General features: G+C 38.4%; 1 pseudogene across 1 annotated transcript; it reads left to right on the top strand.

The window, feature by feature from the left end:
- Nucleotides 1-414: 414 nt before the first annotated feature.
- LOC111338865 (uncharacterized) lies at nt 415-23,939 on the top strand (annotated as a pseudogene). The gene is made up of 24 exons (XR_016001968.1): nt 415-426; nt 984-1,122; nt 1,891-2,004; nt 2,685-2,810; nt 7,633-7,755; nt 7,916-8,026; nt 8,511-8,630; nt 9,199-9,321; nt 10,487-10,621; nt 11,295-11,418; nt 13,071-13,241; nt 13,567-13,676; nt 13,765-13,820; nt 14,711-14,850; nt 15,939-16,232; nt 16,428-16,724; nt 17,067-17,369; nt 18,046-18,515; nt 19,082-19,176; nt 19,923-20,079; nt 20,542-20,608; nt 21,372-21,643; nt 22,162-22,324; nt 22,931-23,939. The product of XR_016001968.1 is annotated as an uncharacterized LOC111338865 (transcript).

Here is a 23,939-nt window from a genome sequence, read left to right as displayed (position 1 = left end):
GTTTGCAGGCAAAGGAGGCACTTTTAATATTTTCCGGAGGTTTTTAAGTGAAATCTAGGTCAGTCGTAGAGTTGTTACTGTATATCTATTTCGATTATGAGAACTTAACTTTATTTTATTTAAAAAACATTAAACATTGAGCCATGAGCACTGATTCAAAGACCGACCAGCTATTTTGTTACTCGGGGCACACAATTTTCCTTCAACCAAATTTGTTTCTATTGCCTTAGCTTCAGCTAAAGCTTTCACGGAGTCCTCGTTAAAAGCTTTTAAACGCTTAAACTTGTCAAAAACTATCAAATGAAAGCCGAAATCTTGGACAGCGAACGGGATTGGCGTAAATCTTGAGTGCGTATTCACTTTGCAACGGGTTTTTGTTTTCATGAGTAAATAAGATTTTCAGCAAATATCCAAATGATAGCAATGGTTAGTTTGTCGCTGCAATTTTTTTCAAGCAAAAACATTCCAACTTTTCCACCACGGCGGATAGTTTGTAGAATTCCAGTGGATAATTTCTGGAGTTCTTTCACTTTAACCGCGCAGCGAAAAGTAAAGGTTTTTACGCAACCTGTTACTTAAAAGGAATTTAAATTTGATAATTTTAGAAAACTAACATCTTTGTCAGTAACAGTTTTTGGCGTTCAAAGTATCCCTCTCGTTTATTCCAAACCAACGACCTTTACCAAATTATGAATCTGGAAAATCCCATGTGGCGCCATTTGACGCGCGAGACGGAAAGATGTTGCTGTTTTCTAATGGTATACATGTAACTAAACAATATAATTTTGACCAATCAGAGCGCGTGTTGTGTCTAAATTATGTTACGAATGTAAATAGGCATCCCAAGGAAATAATTTAACTGTTAGCATTTGGAACCTTACTGCATCAACGCTGTCAAAGAAAAAGGCAGAAAGAAGAAAAGAAAAAGTCAAATCCGACTTAAGGTCCACGAAAGTGAGCATGACATTTTTCTCTGTATCTAGGTATTCACCGGTAACAGAGACAGAAATACCGTTGTTCGTCACGAACTAGAGATACCAATCGGAGCTAGGATCTTCCGTATCTATCCACTGAATTTTACAAGAGCCGTAGAAATGAGGATGGAGCTGTATGGTTGTAAAGGTACCGAAGATTTGGTTACTTAAAATAGAAGTGAATGTGAATGGAGGATAAAGAACAGACGATACATTCTGATTATCTCAACACCGTCTGCCGCTAGTTTAAAGACACGATGAAATTAGTTACATACATACATACATACATACATACATACATACATACATAGGTTAGTTGACTACTCCCCATGGGGGCTTTTCAGGGCCAATTCCCACCCATCCAAACCCAGGGGAGGACATCCACGACACAGGAATCTCGTGCGTGGGAAATTAACGTCTCCTACCTCTAACCCTGCAGGAGACGGGGCCTACGGTTTATTCGTCCTTATCCGAGAAGACTAGAATATCTATCTATTTCTTGATTATAGAAAGGTAGCAATTTCTCCTCACTTATTTTAAGACCATGAATATTGGTCCGGCCGGGGCTCAAACTCGACCTCCCGCACAAAAATCCGGCGCTCTAACCAATTGAGCTAACCGGGAGTAGTATCCCTAATTTTTATCACTCAACTGTTTAATCTCGAAATATGCTCTGTGATTGGCTCAGAAAACTCGAGGCATCCTCTCTATTGAAACCAGAGCTACTTGCAATTTAGCCAATTGTGCCCTATGAGTCGTTCACGACGTTTGTAATTGTCATTCATTGATTGGTTTCCTCATGGTGTCCTCCTTTCCGATTGGCTATGATGCGGTATCACTAATTATGAGGTCTTGCTTCACTATTAATCGCTAATCTAAAAGGACCTTATTTTAGTCTTTCAATTAATTTTCCCAGACGGATGTTTGTATAAGCCATGCAAAAATGGAGGTACGTGCGTACCTGACTACATCAACGGAAACTACACATGCATTTGTCCTGATGAATTTTACGGTGATACTTGCAGATTAGGTAAGTGAGCTAGCATTTTTTAAATAGTGCTTGATATGCACTATAGTATTCATCGAGTTAAAGTGGTGGTTAATGTGACTGATTAATTGTAAATGGCCCGCGGGGGGAATCTAAATCGATCTAAAATTAAGTATATACGCTCGATTAAAAAAAAAAAAAAAGCGGAAGTCTTCCTTGTTTATCAAGAATACGCCTCTCAGACAGAATTGGGTCACACGTGGTCTTCTTAGAAATGAATTAAAACTATGAAAAACAGTTAGCAAGAAAATACAAATAGTTTAAGTTTTATTTACAGATGAAACGTAACAGTTGTCGTTTTAACGAGAAAATGAAACCAATAGTATATACAACAACGCTCCGAACAGCCAGATTGCAATGGTATGATCTACAATTACGTTCTGCTGATCACCAATTACGTTATCAGAGACTTTGTAGGCTCTAAATTAGAAATTGCACTCTGAAATGAACAAAAAAGCGGTAAAAGGTAGTCCTGCGAAGCCACGTGCCAATTTGACAAAATGCAACCGCTGCAAGGTTAATATCGAAAGCCCCAGTGTCCTCTATATTTAACAATAATTCATGATCTCAAAGTTAATCCTTGGCTAGTTACCATTTTTTAAGTTCAATAACTTACACATTTAATTTTACCATCTAACTGACTGTCGGCATTTGTTGAACAGGTAACTTATGTGAGCTTGGTAAGCCTTGCTTGAATGGAGGTAACTGCACAGAAATCAGATACTGGCCTTATTTCAAGTGCACATGTCCTTCTAATTACACTGGTTTCAACTGTGGATTCGAGATAGGTAATGCAAATCACCCAATCATAGTCCAGACACTTAAAAGGCGCAATAAAAACAAGCAGCACCTGAGGGGTTGGGGCGAGAATGAACGAACGAAGGAAAAAAAAAAAAAAAAAACAGACCAAAAAGACACAAACACAAGAACTTTTTTAATCAAAATTTAATTCGAAAATATTTGGAAACTATGAGAGTGTTTCAAAGTTAAAAAACAATAAGTGTCGACAGTCAAACAAGTCTCCAAAGCGCAACAATGTTTGCCAGTTTTTGTTGTGCGATGGTATATATAGGGTTATTCTCGTATTAAAGCAGTGTTCAATTTAGTATCGAAAGTGATCCTAGATCGCTTTGGTCCTGCTTTATCTTAAGTTTGCCTTCCCTACCCCTCTCCCCTTTTTATCTCCTAGCCCCTGTTGTTCGAAAACCGATTGAATTATCCCTCGATTAGAGGTTAATCGACGATTAAATTTCTTATCCAAAGGATAGCTAATCTAGGTTTAAAATACCGTTCCTAAAAGCATATTTATCCCTCGATTAACTATCCCACGATTAAGCTGAGATTAAACCAGTCAAACCGGTTATTAGGAGCTACGCGGCTACGCGCAAACAAAAAGCAAATTGGAGGGAAAAAATGGCGGAAAGTGAGAGTGCACTTGGAAATGGAAACCAAACGAAAGATAGAAAAAGAAAACAGATTTTTTCAGTTTATGAGATTGAAATCATCACCGATAATGTCAAAAAAAATCTGGACTTAATCCAGTCCAAGTTAACGAATGCTGTGACCAACAAAAAGAAACAAATGCTCTGGGAAGAAATAACCCAAGCGGTAAATGCTGTCGGAACAGCGAAGCGAACGGTTACGGAGGTAAAAGACAAGTGGAAAAATCTCCATATAGCAACGCCAAGAAAGAATTTGCACAATTCAAGAGGGAGATCAAGGTAACTGGGGGTGGTCGGCCTCCAAAGTCGCCGAGTGCTGCCAGCAGAGAGATAATTGAGGTGCTTGAGGACACGCCGGCGTTCAGCGATTTGATTGGCTTTGAGACAGGTTTGTAGACAATTGTTTCTAGGTTACCAAATATTTTAAAATTGTAGACGGTCAATTGCAACCGGTGAAGTTGTTTCGGCGGGGTTTTCAGCTCATCAATCGCCTTCTCGTCTTTGAGCGTACAAAATGTTCGGACACAAGGGAGGAAAAGATAAGTTTAAAATTTGGTTAAAATTTGCTTTGTCAAAGACAAAGTGCTCCTATTTTTTCTTTATTAATCTTTCACTAAGGAGTGTTCTTCAATTATTTACGAACGGCATTTTATAAATAACTAGTTTTTACCATTTCGTCTTGACGCAACTTTGTTTAGGTTTGTGATTGATGAAATAATTTGTTGTTGTTCCGGTTATTATGTCCTACATTTTCGGTCACTAAACTGTGGTACGGTTCTCATTAGCAATTCACTCTGGTTCCACTTTATCTGTCTATAAGAAGCCTAACTTTTGGTACATGACTTTCAGATTTTGTAAGCATTTTCGTAAGTGATTTCACTGAGTTAAGTCTACTAGTACACAAATTCATTGTGTGAATTTAAATAATTTATTTTTGTACATGTTAAAGCTTAAGATTCCTTGGGGGAGAGATGCTCCTTCTGTTGTTTCATTATGTGATGCATAAAACTGAATTCACACTCTATGAGCCTGAGTGAAACCTTAATTGTGCTTGAAATATTTTATAAGAGAAGATGCTCATTTACCGTCAGAGTCTGCAAAGATTGGGACTGAAGAAGACTGTTTGAGCATCAGTGAAGATGGGCATTCTTCACCAGCCAAGGCTGATGAACGGAAGAAGCCTGCAAAAAGAATCAGTAATGATGATGTTCTGAAAAAAGCAGTATGAATGCCTGTGTACTCAGAAGTAAACTTTGAATCTTAAAAAAACAGAAATTTAAATTGCAAATTAATCTTTTGGAGCAACAGGTGAATGCCAAAAAAACCTTCGGAACTGCATTAAATGCAAATTTTGTGGTTGCTGACACTGATTCATTTTAAACGAGGAATATTGTAAAAAGTCCTCCAAAAGAATTTTTTTGGTCAAATGTTCTTCTTGTATAATTTATAATGAAAAGTAAACAATGTATTCTGTTCTTAAACACAAAGGCGCGCTATGTAAAGAAGTCTTCCCTGGGAAGACCTAGGCTCATTTGTCACTTACCGTTGACGTGTGCGGGTCAAATTCAAATGCTGGTAGACGAACAAAAGGAGCTAATGAGATATCTGTTGTTTACTTCCACTAGCATGGTGGCATGAGGTAACGTGCAAACCACCCACTTCGATCTCAAATTTACCGCCGCAAATAAAGACAATTTCCATTGGAGAAAGGAAATACAAATCTCAAAAATTCCTGTATTGTGATGAAGACGTAAAACAATTTTGAGGAATGCGCCCGCTGTTCACTGCTTTAGAGTAGCTGTAGCTCAAGCTGAATTGACCCTAAGAGTTCTACATTTCACGACGGTTGATTAACAAATGATCCAGTAGGTCCTATGGCTCCTTTTATAGCGCGCCTTCGTGTTTAAAATGTATTTTGATGCAATAAAACAGATTCTTGAGACAAAATTATTTTAATGTTTTTTTCTTCAACCAGAAACCCCTTCAATTTATCTGTGAATTTATATATTTTATAGGGAGTTAACTTACAAGAAAAACTGATTGCATTAGGCAGAAAAACTTGAATTAAAATTTGTCAGAAAAGGGTGTTGCAGATGTGGTCTCGGATGACCTTGCCATGCTCTGGACCATGGAAGCAAACAAGATTAGGCTGATCACCAGCCTCATCATGGCCATCCAAAGGTTCAATTCTCAGAATTGCAATGTTATGTAAAACTGAACATGCTCCAATGATGATGGATACTTTTTCTGGCTTCATTCTGATCTCAGAATGAAGTAAATGGAACCTTCGCTTCCACCAGCCAAAGGCTTGTTCTATTGCCACTCTTTTTCTTTTGTGGGCACTGTTGGACTCTTGCTGCTTGTCTGTGACTGGATCCAGGTAAGGGGTCATCAGGTAAGGCTTACAAGGCTAACCAGTGTCACCTAACAGTAAACCATCTTCCAGGGACTGGTGTTGGTTGTTATGTTGTTGCCCAATACTTGAATCCCTACGTATGAAGCTGTCATGGGTGCTGCCCGGCCGTCGTGCTACAATGTTAGTAAACATGCCTAAAATGAAACAGCAAATAAGTAATGTGACCATTTCTTACCCATGATCTAGAAAATCTCATCTCAGTTTATTACAACAATGTACTGCAAAGAGACACCACAATAGTCGTGTCTATGATTAACTGGGGGAACTGATTCAAATATCTAATTTACTTGCATAACCTTCTCATCATTTATTTAATTTGTGATTTGAAAATTGGGGGGCTGCATTGTTTTGAAATCCCTGCTGATTGGTGCACTCTGTTGGCCATTAGCTGTGCAATATATTCACAAACACCTCACATTTTTTCTTTTTTCTTCCTTGTTTTTTTCTTTTTTATACTGTTATTAAAATATTGGTGTGATAATCTTGGTTAATTTCCATGTGTTTTTGCAAACCAAACTTTACACATACCATTTGAATCAAGTGATTTCATTTATTTTTGTTTTAAAAAAGGGTTGTCAATTGGGAACAGGATGTATGTGAACTAAAATGTTCAACAATATATTGATTCAGATCTTCTCCTTTTTATACCCTTAATTCCTAATCAAAAACAATTTTTATCACTACTCCCATATCCTGAATATATGAAACTACAATCTAGTAACACCCATCAATGCAATCCCATAGCAGTTGGTTTGCTAGAGATCTCAATCTAAAAACAACTCTCAGGGGAGTTCCCCTCCCTGTCAAAGGTTATTTTACAATTTTTATGGAACACTAACTGTGATATTTTCGTATGTTACTAACCTTTGTGATTGCAAATTGCTTGCACATTTATGAAATGAAACCCTTTACGATTGACAAAATCGTTTTCGTTTTGATGTGGTGCGTGAATCTTGATGTGAGTGCCGTCAACACAACCAATCACTCCAGGAAACCCCCCATTGGTGAAAAAACCGCGTTTGTTTTGAAATATCCCTGCTTCGGTCGATGGCCACTTGATGAAGTTTCCTTGTTTCTGTGCGAGGGCAAGGGAAAATTGGCTGATAATTCGGGACACAGTTGATTTTGACAAGCCCAGAGTATCTCCAATAACTTGAAGAAAGCTTCCGGAGGCGAAAAAGCGCAACGATACAAGGACTTGCACAGTTGTCGACAAGGCATGGTTTCGAGATGTATCTCTTTCGAGATCGTCGCGAAGGAGCTCAGACATTAAATTCTATGGACTCTCGACCAAAACGATATCGACTTCTCAATTCTTCATCAGTGAAATCGTCCGGGGAAAAGTCGTCTGGAAGCCTAAATGTCCTTTCTTTCCTTCTTGGGGCCGGCATTAAGCCTAATCCGCGAAGCAACAAGTCGGCCATTTTGTTTTGTTTGGGGAAAGTTTACCCTCGATTAGTGAGTTAATCCATCTCGCTAGGTGTGTTAAAATTAACCTTTATTTTAACCCAGGGATAGCGCTAATCGCGCTTTCAGGAACAGAAACTAATCGTGGGTTAGATTCTAATCTTAGGTTAGGGTGATTTAATCGAGGGTTAGCGCTAATCGGCTTTCGAACAACCGGAGCCTGCGCTCCAAGCTGAAAGCAGTTTGCTTGTTCTTACTTTGAGCTCTAACTAACGATAGCACTTACTTTTAAAGCTGCTGTAACATACTTCCCCTAATATCGGTGATACTTTCCTATTTTTACAGGTGATCCATGCAATCAAAGCTATTGTCTTAACAATGGCACTTGTCAGCGTAGAGAATCCTGGCCATACAGCCAATGTAAATGTAGCTCCGGATACGCTGGTTTTAATTGTGGCACCCACATAGGTATGAAACGGCTCAAAAATTTATCAAAACCTCAATTTATATTGGAGCGCACTGCACAACGTGTTCATTAAGTAATTCTCGTACCCCACCAATATCTTTCATATCCATCATCATAACATACGACCTTTCCATCAAAATATTGTGTTCATTTGCTTCACAGGCGATCCTTGCTCCAACACTTCCTGTCCTAAGGGCTGGACTTGTAAGCCCGTAAATTGGTCCATTGGGTTACATTGTGGTTGTAGATTTGGAAAATGCATTTATCCACCAGGCAAGTTATCTTCCATTATTAATCTCCGAAGGCTTTTATTGTAAGAGTTCTCTGGACAAGTCAATTTCTCCGAGCAAAATTTTTATTGTGGCATTATTTTTTTTTATAATTATAATTTTTTTTTTCAATTTTCATTCCTATTTCTTTCCGACTAGTCTATTATAAAAATTCAAAGGAAGATTGTGTGATTAAGAAACAAATAGAAGGGAACGCGCGTTGCAGAGAAAATCATCCTGTGACTACCGTGTGGCTAATTTTGGAATTTCCAACCATTTTGAGTTCCTGACTGAGTGCTATTCGTTGAAACAAGGCGATATCTGATTGAACAACAAGAAAAACTAAAAATAACTCATCCTTCCATTGGAAGTTGATTTTAAAGTCTATACTAAATTGAATTTTTCGGAAGATGCTTTACCATATAATCTCGCGTGCGACCCGAACAGCCGAGAGATGTAAAAATGTTCAATCAATTTTTTTTCATCAGTTCTTGAATGCCTGTCACATCCATGTCTAAATGGGGGAACGTGCTTAGGGGATGAGTCAAGAAATGTCACTTGTAGTTGTCCTCCAGGATTCTATGGCTATAACTGCGAATATAAACAAGGTAATCAAAAAAATATCAGAGAACTATAGATTTAAAGCAATGTTTATATATATGTTCCAGTTTTCAGCTAGAAGAAAAACTGTATTTTCGTAAAACTGTTCTCTTTTCTCTTTCTGCGCGACTGACTTTGCAAAGTTATCACAGCTAAAGTGATCACAGAAAATGGATATTTATAGCTTACCAGGAGCTACTATATATGCAGGTAAATTTAGGGATCTCACCAGCTGGGGACGTTGTTCCCCAAGTCCTGAATGGTAAATTGCTTTTGCATCATATTGGCTTAAAACGCGGTGCGAGTTTACCTAACCAAACGTAGAAATCGGCATTACCATCTCCTTTCAATTATTTTTCCACTGTAGAAACAGGTTTCTTCTAGTTGCATTGGCTACCAATAGCACGCTCTTGACAATGGGGGAGCTTAGACCCCATGAATTCTAATAGTTGTAGCCATTTCTAATTTTTACCTAACTTTGGAATTCATCTGAAACCACACAGAAATATAACCAATACGATAAAATATTGTACATTTTCGTATCTTAGCATCCGAAAGTTGTGCTTGTTTAAACAGATGATGCGTGTTCCGATGACCCTTGTCTCTATAATGGAACCTGTATACCAGATAACAACCCGCTGGGCTTTAAATGCAATTGCCGTTCAGGATACATTGGATTTAATTGTGGCATTCATAAAGGTAACAGAGGTTTCTTTGATAGCATTCTACCTACTTTCTTATATTGTATATTTACATTCCAGGCAAGAACTTCAATCGATCATTAAGTTGGTTACGTTTCATAGATTTTATTTTATCATTTATTCAAGTGGTCAGTTAGATAGTTTTTCTGTAAGTCAGTCAGTTACTCAACCACTTACACTGTACTCGCTGGCTCGCTAAGTCGCTGTCTCACTACGCGAGTCAGTCGGTCGGTCAGTCAGTCAGTCAGTCAATCAGTCAGTCAGTCAGTCATTCAGACAGTTCGTAAAAAACTAGTCGGGCCATCAATCAGTTTTTGAATCAGTAATTAATCAACTTGTCGATGGGTCAGTTATTTGGCATGGATTGCTTGCTCAGACATCTACGAGGGTCTCAATGAGGTTAACCGTCAACCGTCAAATGGATAAAATATTAGCCGTCAATCGTCAAAAACGCAATATTTTTACAGTCAACCGTCAAATAAGTAAGCCAATGTTAGCTGTCTAATGTCTCAGAAATTCTTAAATAAGAACTAATTGATTGCCTTAATTGGGATCAAGCTCTGTTGATTATAATAAAAATAATTGATATATCACAAAAATACATTTATGTAAGTCCTTTAAGTTCTAGTCGCAAATAAAACTGGTTAGCGATAGAACTGACTTCCGGTGTCGTAAAACGTTAGTCATTTATTAATGAAAGGTATTATAAATGAACAGTTCTTTACAAACGCGTCATTATGAAAAGTTACAGCCAAATCCGCGTGTTTAATTCGTTTTATAAACGACATTCCAAAGGAATAAACCATCAAAGTCAAACGACCTAAAATTTAGCCGTCAACCGTCAAAACGGCTTATTTTTAACCTTCAGCTATCAACTTAACTCAAGTCCCCCGCATAGAGACGCTCATGTACCAACTTACCAACAAATTTATCATTCAATCAATCGACTGAGGATTGATCGATACACCAATAATACTTCACTCAATGTACTTATCAAACCTTTTCGCAAAATGTAAAGGAAAGGTTGCAATTTCTTTTCTTACACCGAGTTTAAAGTCTCGAGTTGGAAGGTATTAAAACTCCATGATTTACGAATTACCTCTTGAATTACAGAGTTAAAAGACTATATGAACTGCATTTTACTAAGTGACATTTTTCAACAGGCAATCCTTGTTTAGATGAAGACAACCATGAGCCTTGCAAAAATGGCGGAAACTGTACGCAACAGGATAATGCATTGGGATACATATGCAAATGCACATCAAAGTATATTGGGTTTGACTGCAGCTTTCTAAAAGGTGATGTATATTCTTAAAATTTATGACATCTTAAAGAAAACTTCCACTAATCGAAGAGATCGTCGTTAAATTATGCAAAAAATAAATTTGTAGTAAATGAGATGCTTAGTGCGAGAAACCGAAATTCTGTGTGTGTTGCCATATAGGATAATATGACGTGTTACGGTTGCCACTATCCGATGATCTTTATGATCTCACTGGGACTCCCGCGAACAAGAGAGCTGTTGTTCGCTGATAATAGTGGCAGCCGTACAACGCAATGCAAGCTAAACTGAAGCCCATAGGGAAAATTGCATGACGTGGATCTTGTTATTTTGGTATAACAAAGGATAGTTTTCTCCAAATCTCATTTACCAAAGAGGCTCTTTGAATATAATGGATAAGTTTCTAAAGAAAGTGTGATGCTGCGTCGGTGGGGGTAACAAAGTAATTTAGTTTTATCAACTGAATGGATAATGTAAATTGACGACCGTAAAGAGTTTAAAAGCTGACATTTCGAGCGTTAGCCCTTCGTCATAGCCCTTCGCTCTTACCTTCTCTTTGAATATGTCAGTCTGTATTGAATCTAACTTGGGTTGAGGAAACAATAGCAAAACCGCTCCGCGCAAATTGAAATTTAGCCAACGGTCCTGCCTTGTGGCCTTCACTAACCTTGTGTATTGCGTTTCCACAGACGATCCTTGTTTTCCTAACCCTTGTCAAAACGATGGAAACTGCACTAGGGACAATGGTCTGAAGGATTTCATTTGCAACTGTTCCTTTGGATACACTGGTAAAAAAATGTCAGAACCCGATAGGTAGGCTGGTCTAGGAGTTACATCTCAGTGCTGTGTCATTGATCATTTGACACTCCTTTTAATAATGGTCTAGGACTGAGTGGAGTCGCACCAATTCTGTCCGTAGTCAAACTGGATGCTAAAAAAAGATCAAGAGAAAGCGAAGCGGGAATCCAATCAGTCAATCGCCAGTATGATTACCGAAAGAATTGCACGACACGAAGCTTAAGTCCCTGTACCAAATGATTAAAATTATGACAATATTTTAGAAACAAAGAAGCCATCGATTAGACGTTTTCATTAAAAAACAACAACAATAACAGCAACAACAAAAACAATAACAACAGTCAATGTAGCGAAATGCACCAGAATAGACGCGCACTGTCTAATTGTATAGGCATGACTCGTCAACTGCCCTATAAAACTCGTTTGATGCCCAATACCGTTGGACAAACTTTTTATTTTGGTCAGTGTGGAAAGATGCGTTGTTGATGGCAAATTTCTATTCAATTAAGTTTAAAAATGTGCAAAATTGATGCAAATCTGGCAATGTTCTTAAAACTTTTTGTCCTTAAGTAGGAATACATTATTCTCCATACTGTTCTCTACAAAGTTCATATGGCGTGGACAAAGAGAATTGGTTAGAAAGAAAAAAAGAAAGATAGAGCTTCTTCAATTGATAATCACTATTGTCTTTAAAATGAACTACGATGTTTGATACTGCATTGAGATATTATATGCTGGTTATTAACGGATAAAGGGTATCCAGAATATTAAGGAGATCATCACAAATCAAAGAAGGGCCAGGAATGGAAATAAAATGATTTCTCTAGGAACTGAGTCACTCAAGCTTTATTTCCTAAGACGGACCATAAACATAAAAGGTTAACCCTTTAAATCCTATCATCCATATGCATTTTACCTGCAACGTTCTTTAGATCTTTCCCGACGGTATACCAAAAGGAGAAATCGTTTTACGAATGAAAAGTTTCTTAAGTTTTTTTGGTAATCATTTTCCTTTCTTCTCATTGCCTAAATGTTTGATTCAGCCTTAATACTCTGAGGAGAAACCAGATGCTAGCCGTTCTTAGTGGTTAAAGGGTTAAGGGTGTTTGAAGTCTTTTATGAAACATACTTTCTTATTGGCTAAGTTCTCACGAACTGAAAGAGTGTGTATGGAATGATAAAGATAATCAATTAAATTTTCACATTTTTACTTTCTAAGGGGTGCTCTCGCCGAGCAAGCTCTGAACTTTATCTTAAAACAAACAGAACTCGCACTTCACTTTTCCGTGATTTTCTCTTCAACATAATTACCATTTTGGGGAACAGTATTCCTGATGACATTGAGTTATCTACTTCACTGGACTCCTTTAAGCACAAGCTGAAATCGTTTTTCCTCTGGCGTTTGCATTATGTTTTTGGTGGGGACAATATTCGCTCGTATAAGATTATTTGTCCAAAATGCAGACGAGTGAATATAAGAAACGCATGTTCTTGTTAAGATGCTTTTATTTAATCATATATGAGTTTTTTTTTTAGGTTTATGGGGTTGGTAAGGTGTTTGAACCTTGTAGGGGATGCTATATCCTTTTGTTCTAACACCTGTATATATTCTACATGCACAAATCTTGAAATAAATAAATAAATAAACATATCTCAAATTTACTAAGTTCATGGGAACTGGAGTCACTGGATGCCATGGACACATTGTAAAAAGCCGTGCAATAATGGAACGAGGACAAGGAGGCGTACATGTGATAACCCCAGCCCAGCTTTTGGTGGAAACAACTGCGAAGGTTTACCCACTGAAACTGAACCCTGTAACCAAAACAAGTGTCCAGGTAGGAGCTCTTTGCATCTTTTACTTTTCTTAGCCAGTTAAACGCTGCATCCAGAAGCTAAAAGATAGAAACCTGTTCGAAGTGACGAGGAAGAAATGGAAGTCACTTGTCATACTGAACAAGAATCCTTCTTTAGCTAAATTTACCTTCCAAAGGACAATTTTGCATCTGTTTTGGTGCCATACGACGTTTAAATATACTGTTTCCCGCGCAGTGTTTCTGTCAATCAAACTGATCTACAAAGGCGGCCCCTATAACGTTACATATCTTTTAAAAAAATAATAGTAAGAAGAAAAGTCTTTGCTCATTTTTCTTTCCTTTTCAGCCGAAAGTGTAAACTACCAGGTTAAGTTAAGAAGTGAAGGATGGAAAGATTCTCTTGCAAATTCAAGCAGCAAAGACTACAAAAAACTTGTGGACAGAGTCAAAAAAGCTGTAAATACATGCCTTTCATCATTTCTCTCCGTCAGATTTTTGATTCACTAAATGACTTGAATTTAAATTCGTTGGCTTTTGATTTTAGGTTAACGACTCATACTACAGAAGAGATGAAGTTGAAGTTGTTATACTAAAGTTCTGGTAAATCTTTCCTTTTAGATTAATAAAAAATGCTGATATCGTCAGCCAACGTTTTTAATTCGTCAACAAGGCATTTAGAAATCAATAAACAGTGTAACCTGCATTAGGCGGTCACCCTGTATTAAGCGGTCAGTCCCAAGTTTGTTTCCTCCTCATCACTTTAATTTTAACCTCCATCTAGAAGTCACCCCCATTTAGCGGTCGCCTCTACAAGCAGTCCTAAGAGCTTTTTTTACTGTCCTCCACCTGTATTGAGGGTGACTGAGAGCGGGAACCACTCAAATAAGACTATCAATACTATTTCAAGTAATTTATAATCCATTTTTCTCTCAAAAATCAGATTAAAAAGTATTTTTGAGCGAGATTAAAGTGAAGTGCTTCTACGCGTAGCTATTGTAAGAAAAATGTCACTATATGAAAAAAGGAAAGCTTAAACTAACTGTTGATACACAGTGTAAAGTATGACTATTACGATCCTATCAAACCTGACACGTCTAGCTTTCTTGCAGCATTTTTGAAAAATCTTGAAATATCGAATTAAGATTTAAATTTATTTACATGAGGCTAGACACATAATTTCACAATTAAGGAAAGTTGTTCATAAAGTGGTCAATTCTTGCATAACGTGGTGTTGGTTATCGTTGTTTACAAAACTTCTTATATGAAGAACCTGTTTAAAGCGGTCAACCTGTATTTAACGGTCACCCATTCTCCGTGGGTGACTGTCTGTTTGATATAGGCCGGGTTGGATTGTATTCATAATCTATAGTCTCATTTAATTGCATACCAATACATCTGACAGTATACATTTCCTCATTTTAGAATGTTTATCTTTTTTTTAAAAGGTCTGAATATGTAAATCATCATTCGTTACTACAATTTTTTTGTAGGAAAGGAAGTGTTTATTCAAGTTTTAACGTCACGTATCAGAGCATAGACTCGTTACAGATTGTCTCTCTGCTGGAGGAAATAGCAGAGGGAACACTGCGGCACATTTTTGCTGAGTTACTTAACATCACAACCAGTCACGGTATGCAAAGAAAATTGTATCAGCTCAAGTCAATAACAAATATATGTGTCTGTGATATTGAATGATGCACGCTCAGAACAAGAGCATTCCACTGAGCATTGGCTTCGTTTATTTGAGCAGCGATTTTTTCCCCAAAGCTTTTTATTGCTTTGGGAGTTTCGTCGGTGGAAAAGAGTGAGTGCAAAATTTAATTCTTAATAGCGGCCTTTTTAGTTGTTGTAGATATATTTTTAGGTAATTGACGATCGTCTCTGATTGTTCACGTTTGAGCTAATAAAAAGCAGAGGGTGCCAACGGTTTATTCGGGGCGTATCAGGCTAAAACTAATATGTGGGGCGTCCGGCAAAAACTGAAATGTAGCGCGTGGATTTTACAGGAAGGCAGGCGTGAATTGTGAATTTATGAGCCAGCGAGAGGCGTGATTTACTCTTGAAGTATACATGACTCATGATCTTTCTTTCATTTCAAAAAACGAGAGGATTTCCATTTTAACCGCCTCCCGGTTAGCTCAAATGGATAGAGCGCTGGACTGTTGTGCGGGAGGTCGAGGGTTCGAGCCCCGGCCGGACCAACACTCAGGGTCTTAAAAATAATTGAGAAGAATTTGCTACCTTTCTATATCATCAAGAATAGATATTCTAGTCTTCTCGGATAGGGACGAATAAATGGAGGTCCCGTCTCCTGCAGGGTTGGGGTAGGAGACGTTAATTTCCCACACACGAGATTACTGTGTGATGGATGTCCTCCCTTGGGGTGGGATGGGTGGGATATAGGGCGCACTTAATAAGGAGCCTCGCTCTGTTGTGCGACCCTCACCACACTCTGGTGAAAGTGAGTAAATCTAAATCTAAATCTAAAACTAGCGCATAAGAGAGATTTGAAACTTTCCCACTTAAATCCGTGACGTATGACATACTGTTTGAAATATGTACATGTGACGATTGAATTCTCTAAAGTTCTCGCGCGAAACGAGATCAGGAGCCCTCATTTGCTACCCTCTAAAACGAGGTAGCAAAGGTGGTCTGCCATTTAGATCCTATCTGAAGTATCTGTGTAAAATGTTCTATTTTATCATTTTCGCCTCCAAGTCCCGCAAGAAGCGCCAAGAATTCTGGAAGCCAAGAGCACCACTTCGACAAGTATTAACCTAACATGGACAAACGTATCCGAACATTCTTCTCTAAAGGGCTATCTAATCGTGTACAAAGAAGTCGGGAAGAAATTCCACACCAATACCATGAAGTCAGTTGTACCAAATCAAAGTAATACAGTGCTAGAGGATTTGAAAATGTTTAAAAACTACAGCATCCGTGTTTTTGCCTTTACGAGCAGTGGAAACGGAGTACCTAGTGATGCTGTCAATGTTAGAACTCAAGAAGATGGTAAGTTTAGTGATCTAATGTTGCGATTTTAAAAATCTCTTTTTTTCTTCAGTTATCACTTTTCATGAATGGATGCGATATCGCCCAGAGACTAAGAGATCCGAGTCTCTCTCATCTATTGGTATTTATTTAATCAGATTTTTGTCTCGTAAGGTGGTGCGTTTAATAATTTATCATGTTTCTTTTGTTTCAAAGTGCCAAGTGAGCCGCCCCCTGACAGTGTTGTCAAATCCACAAGTTCAAGTACAATCAATGTGTCCTGGGGACCAATCAGCCCAGCTTTCATCCACGGGATACTTGTGGGATACGAAGTTAGATATGCAAAGGATGCCGAGGCACCGGAATGGGAGAATAAGACAGTTGATGCTGACACACATGAAACAGTTTTAAGTGATCTGGAATATTTTACTCCGTACCAAGTTGTGATCTGCGCAGGGACTTCTAAAGGGTGTGGAAAAAATGTGTCTCACTCTGCTACCACATTTGGTGATGGTGAGTTGTCGACTATTTCGTTGAAAATGTTCAAGGTACGAGTCTATTTTCAAACTTTAAGCAGCCCTGAAAAACGCTCTGACCAACATTGGAATTTTTCATGTCATCGAAAGACAAGGAGGTCACGTGACCTGGTCGATATGGGATTTATCTCACAGCCGACATCCGGTTGGCGAGCGATGATCATCTAAATTGCTGAGAAAATCCTTTGTTCATTATGAGACAATACTCCACAACGGGCTCTTCATTCATGTACTGCCCATTATTTATATTTTTTCTTTCTTTCGGCAGAAATCCATCTATGTATTGGACTAACCTAATTTACTTTTGCTTTGCCTCCAGAACCCAGTAAGCCTCCGCAAAACGTGACGGCTGAGAAATTAAAGGCAGCAGAATCCATCAACGTCACCTGGAATGAAGTGCCTTTTGGTCACGTCAATGGTCTGTTGATGGGATATTCCATAAAGTACCGAAGGGTTAAAACAGCCGAAGTAAATGTAGTTCATTCAGTGGAGGAGACGGCTGTGGCGAAATCAAATGATCTCTGGATAGTCCTCAGTGTTCAAAGCTACTCGGTTTATGCAATAAGAGTGGCAGCTTTTACTCAGAAAGGCCTGGGACCGTATAGTGAATATGAATATGGTGGTGAGTATGCATGAGAATAATTTGGAATGACCTTGCACTGCAATCACTGGCTGCAGAGATTTGTTTGACAATGTTGATTTGGTTTTTCATAATCTTCTTTTTCATCATCATCATCAAAATCATCGTCATCATTACTATCATCGCATTTTCTTCCTCTTTGTCATTGTTCAACAAGGACAAAATTAAAGGGGTTACGATTCTTAACAAACCGTGGAAGATAATTTGATTTAATCAGCTGAGTTTATAATGTAAATTTTCCGCCGTTAAAAGTTTCTAAACCAACGTTTCAAGCGTTAGCCCTTCGTCTGAGTGAATGGCTAAAAAGCTATGCCCTCTGAATTAAAGAATTTTGGACCCAGTCCTTCCTGTCAGGACATGTTATTACTAGGCGATCCGTAAGGGGAAGGGGGGGAGGGAAGGTTAGAAGATTTGGGGGTCACATGGTTTTCAGAGGGTCTGATATAGTTAAAGAGGGGACCATAGAGTATCATGACTGCTAATGACTAGGGTTTATTAGAATACTACAGAGATATATAGGGGGATCAGGTAACATTTACTGTCACAAATTAAATACTTCAGAAAGTTCCCCGGACCCCTTTCTCCCCGGCGATAATAAATGATTAGCCTCTAATAGTATGGTTAATATTAATCTTCTTTGTCTTCGTTTACTCTTAAGAAACCTGTCGCTGTCCAAAGACCCTTTACACAAATTATTGGTCAACTCCACCGTATTTAAAAGTGAATCAAGAAGACAACACTCTGGAAGGCATTTTTGGTCACATCGTCACAGATATGATTTATACAGCTTGTGGAGAATGTCCTGCATACGGTTCCACTGAAATCGACATAACTTCAAACGGAAATAAACAGCCATCGGGAAAAGAAAGCCTTGTAGACGTTCTTGGTGACATCAAGGACGTTCCACAGATAAGTTTTCCAATCTATGGCAACAAATACGTTACAAGATTTGGGGGGATTCACGCTTATGTTAACCTTGTAGAGTCCCCAGGACTGGCCTTTGTTGCTGCGAAGAGAATTCCGGGAGCGGCTGCAACGAACATGATACACGCTGTGTTTTCTTGCTTTCCATTGGTGATACTGTCAGCATGTATGTCGTTTATTTCCGGGTTTATTATTTGGCTTTTGGTGAGTATACAGCATTTCGCTGTTATTTGGTCGATCAACAAAGGCTTTTCAGTGGTAGATTTAAGGGCACACCTTCGTGCATGTCAAAGTGTAGGGCAATCATGATGATAGACTAAATTACGGTTTACAGCGAAATACTGTCATGAGTATTATAAAATCTAAGCGAGTACAAAATCAAAGAAATAAGAAGTACATGACTATGCAAGAAAATAGATATACATTTGTATTGCCATAAACATATAAAACATTATCGCGAAGCTAATGTCTAGTTGACTGTCTGTAAAACGTCGCTTCCTGCACGATAAATGCGGACTGGTGCCTGAGTACGCGAAACCGACATACGTAGAGGGTTGAAAGATCTAAAAGAAAACATATGCTATGAACTCCTAAAACCTGGTAAAGAATTCCACCCTCTAAGTGCAACAAATGTTCTTGTTGTATTAATTAAAAACTGTGCTCTATACCATATAACTAAAGTAAATTGCAGATTGTAATACACTATATGATTGAGGTTGAAAGATCGGAAGCTAGTTTCTCTCGTCATGGTTTCCTATCTAATCATACAGGATACCAAGAACAACCCGGGAGAATTTCCAACCAGTTTTCCAAAAGGTGTAGGTGAGGGATTCTGGTGGTCATTTATCTCCATGACGACCGTTGGGTAAGCAGACTCTTACTGGGGCCGAATCACTTATCGGTTTTCTCCTTATCGGCCTTTATTGTTACCGTAACCCCAAGCCTTCTCTCTAATATGTTGCATAATGCTTATAAACAAAGGCTGCGGAGGAGAATTCCAATATCAAAGTTCAAGCTTGAAGTTATTTTTCTTTAACGGCGTTAACAATGTTAACCCTTTACACCGTAGCATCAGTATACATATTCTCCATACTGTTTTCTATCCGTTTTCTAGGCTACAAACAGGGAGAATTTAATTAATCACAAAACTGTCTTTAGTGGCTGTTCATTTTCCTTATTCTCGTGACCTGAGTGCGTGACTCTGGGGTGATACTGTAACGAGAAAATAGATGCTAGTTACTCTTTATTGTGGAGGGCGAGTTAGAGGCCATGAGCAGAAATCAAACTTTTGTTGCTTAACTCACATTTACATTCTTGGACTCAAATCGGATGAATACTTCGTAGGAATTCATATTTTCTGTTTCAAGCTTCTCCCCTTCCCTTTTCCTCGCTTAACTGCCACTTTAAAAGCTACAATATTTCTACTTCCAAGGTTCATGTTTCTACTTTTCTGTCTGCCTCTCTTTCCTTCGATCTGTTTTTCTGTCCTTTTGGCTGCCTGCCTGTCTGACTATCGATAATTTTTATCTCTGACTGTCTGTCCGTTGATTGGTTCGTCTGTTTGTCTGTCTGTCCGTCTGATGGTCTGTTTGTTTGTTTTCATTTTCTCAGTTATGGAGACCGCTCACCCCGTTCTGTTCCTGCCCGTATGTTTGGAATCGCATGGACCCTCACAGGACTCGTTATCATCTCAATTCTTGTTGGCGCAATTGCGTCGGCGCTGACTTCCGTCACCGTCAAATACCCAGTAATATTGTATGGCTCAAAGGTAAATTTCGATAGCAAAGCCATAACAGTTTTCCTGTACACGCTAGACAACAGGCTAAAAGGTTTTGCTCATCTTATTTACCAACCACTCGAGATCTTACGCTGCTTGTACACGAGTTGCTTAACAAGATGTAGCTATGGTATAGCTGATGATCTCGGTACAGAAATAGCTCCAGCTGCAGTGTAAAAATTCCTGAGACGAACGCGAACGTCAGAACCTTTTTGAAACATTTAGCTACTTTTCTGTTCATATTTCTTTTCTATTTTTCACAACTCATCTGAAGCCAACATTCTTCCATCGCTAAATTGTTATATCAATACTGGACTTAAAATATTTAAAACTTAGGAACAGTTGTTATTTATAGCAAGGGACGGGGGTGGGGGGGGGAGGGAGAGGAGACGGGGGGGAAGGTAGAGGAGTAATTTGTTTGTGTCGCGATAGAATTTAACTGATCTCTCTCAGGTTGGAGCAATTCAGAACTCCACAGAACATCGAATCGGCATCCTCAAAAATTCAAGGGTAAACGAAGGTAAAAATGTGAATCCCCACAGATCATTAAGATAATTTAGGTGTATTTAACAAATGGTAAACACCACAGCGTACACTATTGAGTTATGGATGCACGCGGGAGGTTGCTAAGCACGAAAGAAGCGTAAGAGTCGCTCGAGGCGATAGCCGAGAGCGACTCTAGCTTCTCGAGTGCTTCGCAAACCTCCCAAGTGCATCCATAACTCAGTAGTGTACGCTATGGTGTTTACCATTTGTTTTATAACATAACATTAACACATTGTAGCTAAAGAGTTCCCTTTTATTTAATAAATCTTACGCGACCAGAAAAAAAACAAGCGCGCGCGGAAAAATATATTCTTTGCATTTGCTCACGTCAGCAGCGTACACCCATGGGCAAATGGGAGACGCTAAATTTGCCAATCAAAGCGCGCGCTTTACTTTGGTTATGTTATAAATCTGGATGGGGCTCATAGCCTTTTGAGAAAGACAACTTGCACGCGCGTTAGAAAGGTAAAAGCACGAGAGAGAAAACAAAACAAAAACAAAACAGAAACAAGCAAAAAGTAACAATTCGCCTTAGTTTTACATCTGCTCGGCTGAGATGATGGAACGCGTTATACTCAATGACCAATCGCAAAACAAAAGAAAAAAAAATTAGTAATCCGCGCTCCCCTTCGAGACTTAGTTAAAGGTTGCGATAGCCTGTTTATAGTTCTTCGGGTTATAACTTGAAAAGAGGCCGAGCGGATGCTAGTAATAGTTATATCATTGCTTATCCACAGAAAATAACTACAAAAATTTAGAACAAATCCGAACAGCGCTCGAGAATGGAGAAATCGAGGGTGCTCTTATAGACACCTACGTTGCTGCAGAACACAAGGACGAGCTTTTCAACGACAAAATATATGTGAAAGAGATTTTGGACAGGCCATTCGGTTATGGAGTTGTTCTGTCGGGAGCAGCAGTGAATGTGGAACAGAGATGTAGGGATTACATCAATCAGCACAAGAGCTATATATTTCACATGATACCCAACTCGACAAAGACACTTGATGTGAGTGAGATTAATTTTTAAAAATATAGAGACAGCCTGCTTGATACTGACTCTGTAAATTGAATTTTTATTTGATGCTCTTGTTATCAGTGAAAAACCAGGGGGAGAGCAAGTGGTCCTGACGAAAACCTTACGTATTCACTACTCATCTGAAGCCAACATTCTTCCATCGCTAAGCTCGTATATCAATACTGCACTTAAGATATTTAAGATCTTGGAAACAGTCGCTATTAATAGCCAGGGACGGTAAGGGGGAGGGGGGATTGGAGAAGAGTAATAGTTTGTTTGTGTCAGGATAAAATTTAACTTATCTTAGCTGTGGGCTCTGTAGTAGCAAATGACTGTTAGCGACAACTAAACTCTTTTCGTTCCCCCAGAAAACCACGTAATTCTCCTCAAATCCTCCAGCTCCCTAAAGGCGATAAATAATGGCTTACTAGAAATAGCTTTCTTGTCGTTGTTATTTTTATTTTATAATCTTCATTTTTCCTGTGCTTTTTTATTTTCGCCTTTTACAGCCTGCTCCTCCAGATGAATCTGTAGAACTAAGTACAGACTTGTTCGACGGCTCGTCTGAAATGTTCCTCATAGCCTTGGCTTCCTTATGTGGAATGCTAGGATTTTCCGTCATTGCTGGCATTGCTTATCACTATCTGATTTTCATTCCACACCAAAGGAGAGGTAGGACGAATAACATTTTTTTGTCTTGAGTGAATATTTGGCAAGATTCAGTACAGATGAAATTTAAGAATTAAATGTATTTCTAGGCAATAGTAGCGGTTTGAAATTTGGCTGCTATGAGAATTCTTACCCATTATAACCCTTTAACTCCTAGAAGTGATGAACTTGTAACTTCTTCCTATGATATCCTTACACTATTTAGCAAACAGGTAATGAGAATACTCAAACTTATAAGGAATAAGTTCACCTGATCTAACACCAAGTTCTTACTATCAATTTACAAGCAAACCAAAAGCAGTTAGAGGGGAGAATTAACGATCAGATTCTACGAGTTAAAGGGCAAATAAAAGTGTCACAATTACAATTCTTCATTTTCTGACTGCATCTCCTTTGCAGGAATAGAGATGACAGAAAGACGTTACCATCAAACAGTTTCAGCCCTCTTCTTAAGCGATTTTTTTGGGGGGTGGGGTGGGGCAAGCCTTGATGGTCATGGATTATAGCGAATTTTTTTTTCCTAAATCATTGTAGGACCTAACTTGTATTTTTGGGCTTATTGATAATCGTAAATAAATGCTCCCTATCTTTCTGTCCTTTCTTTTTCAGCTGAAAAACTAAGAGCATCTTCATCTCAACTTGCTCACAAAAAAGCCATGGTTGCAGAAATGAGAGATTCCGTCCGCATTTTTCACTTACAGATGTCCACTCGAATAACTGCAGAAGTCGAAAAATGCAAAAAAGCACTAAAAGAGATTAGAGAGGATAGAAATAATTCTAAACAAGGCGGTGCTTTTTTCTTAAAAAATATTGTAACTAATCCAATCTACTCAGATTCGTCTCAGGGATTTTATTCAGTTGTGGGAAAGCGACCTTTGGTATCTATTTCAGCGGGGAGCATTTTAGAGCATGGAAAACATAGTCCTCATGCAAACACCTCTGCCTTAAACTCTTCGGGAGAGACCTTGAACCTTGATGGTGACCGCGATAAGTGTCACGCATTCAACCTACGCAGTGACGTAGCGTTATATTAGTGTCACGTTTTCAATCTGCGTAGCGAAGTATAGCGTTATATTAGATTGATTGATGGATAAGATACTGCTAAATGTTACTATGGTAATTTTACAGGCTTAACAGGATACCCATAGCGGTGTTCATTAGCAATAAGGCATTCGATTTGATCTCGATATTCTACCATGAGACGACAAAAATAAATGGTTTAGATTCATTGAGGCTGTTTAAGTAGCTCGAAGAGCGTTTGCTTTGAATTAATTAAAAACACAATTTTCTTATTTCTGCTTGATATATTTCCCTTTAGTATTATCATAAGTAGGGTGACTATGTAATGTAATTAACAAAGGTTAATAGACTTAATAGTATAGAATCATTGACGCCGTTTAACCAGGTTTAAGAGCATTTGATTTGAAATATACAAGGTTTTCATTGTTCTGTGTAACATAATCCATTGGTAATCAAACAATGAGGCATTCTGTTTAGTTTGGACCTTTTGATATAGGACGAATACGGTTAATGATATAGATTCATTAGAGTTGATTAAGTGGCTCCCAGGACATTTGCTTTATGTGGATTAATAAAGGCTTGGTTGCTGTTACGAAAA

Source organism: Stylophora pistillata, chromosome 5 (genome assembly GCF_964205215.1).
Source record: "Stylophora pistillata chromosome 5, jaStyPist1.2, whole genome shotgun sequence".
In the NCBI taxonomy this organism is placed as follows: Eukaryota; Metazoa; Cnidaria; class Anthozoa; order Scleractinia; family Pocilloporidae; genus Stylophora; species Stylophora pistillata.
Note: the sequence above shows the minus strand (reverse complement) of the source record. Positions and strands in the feature narration are given on the sequence as shown.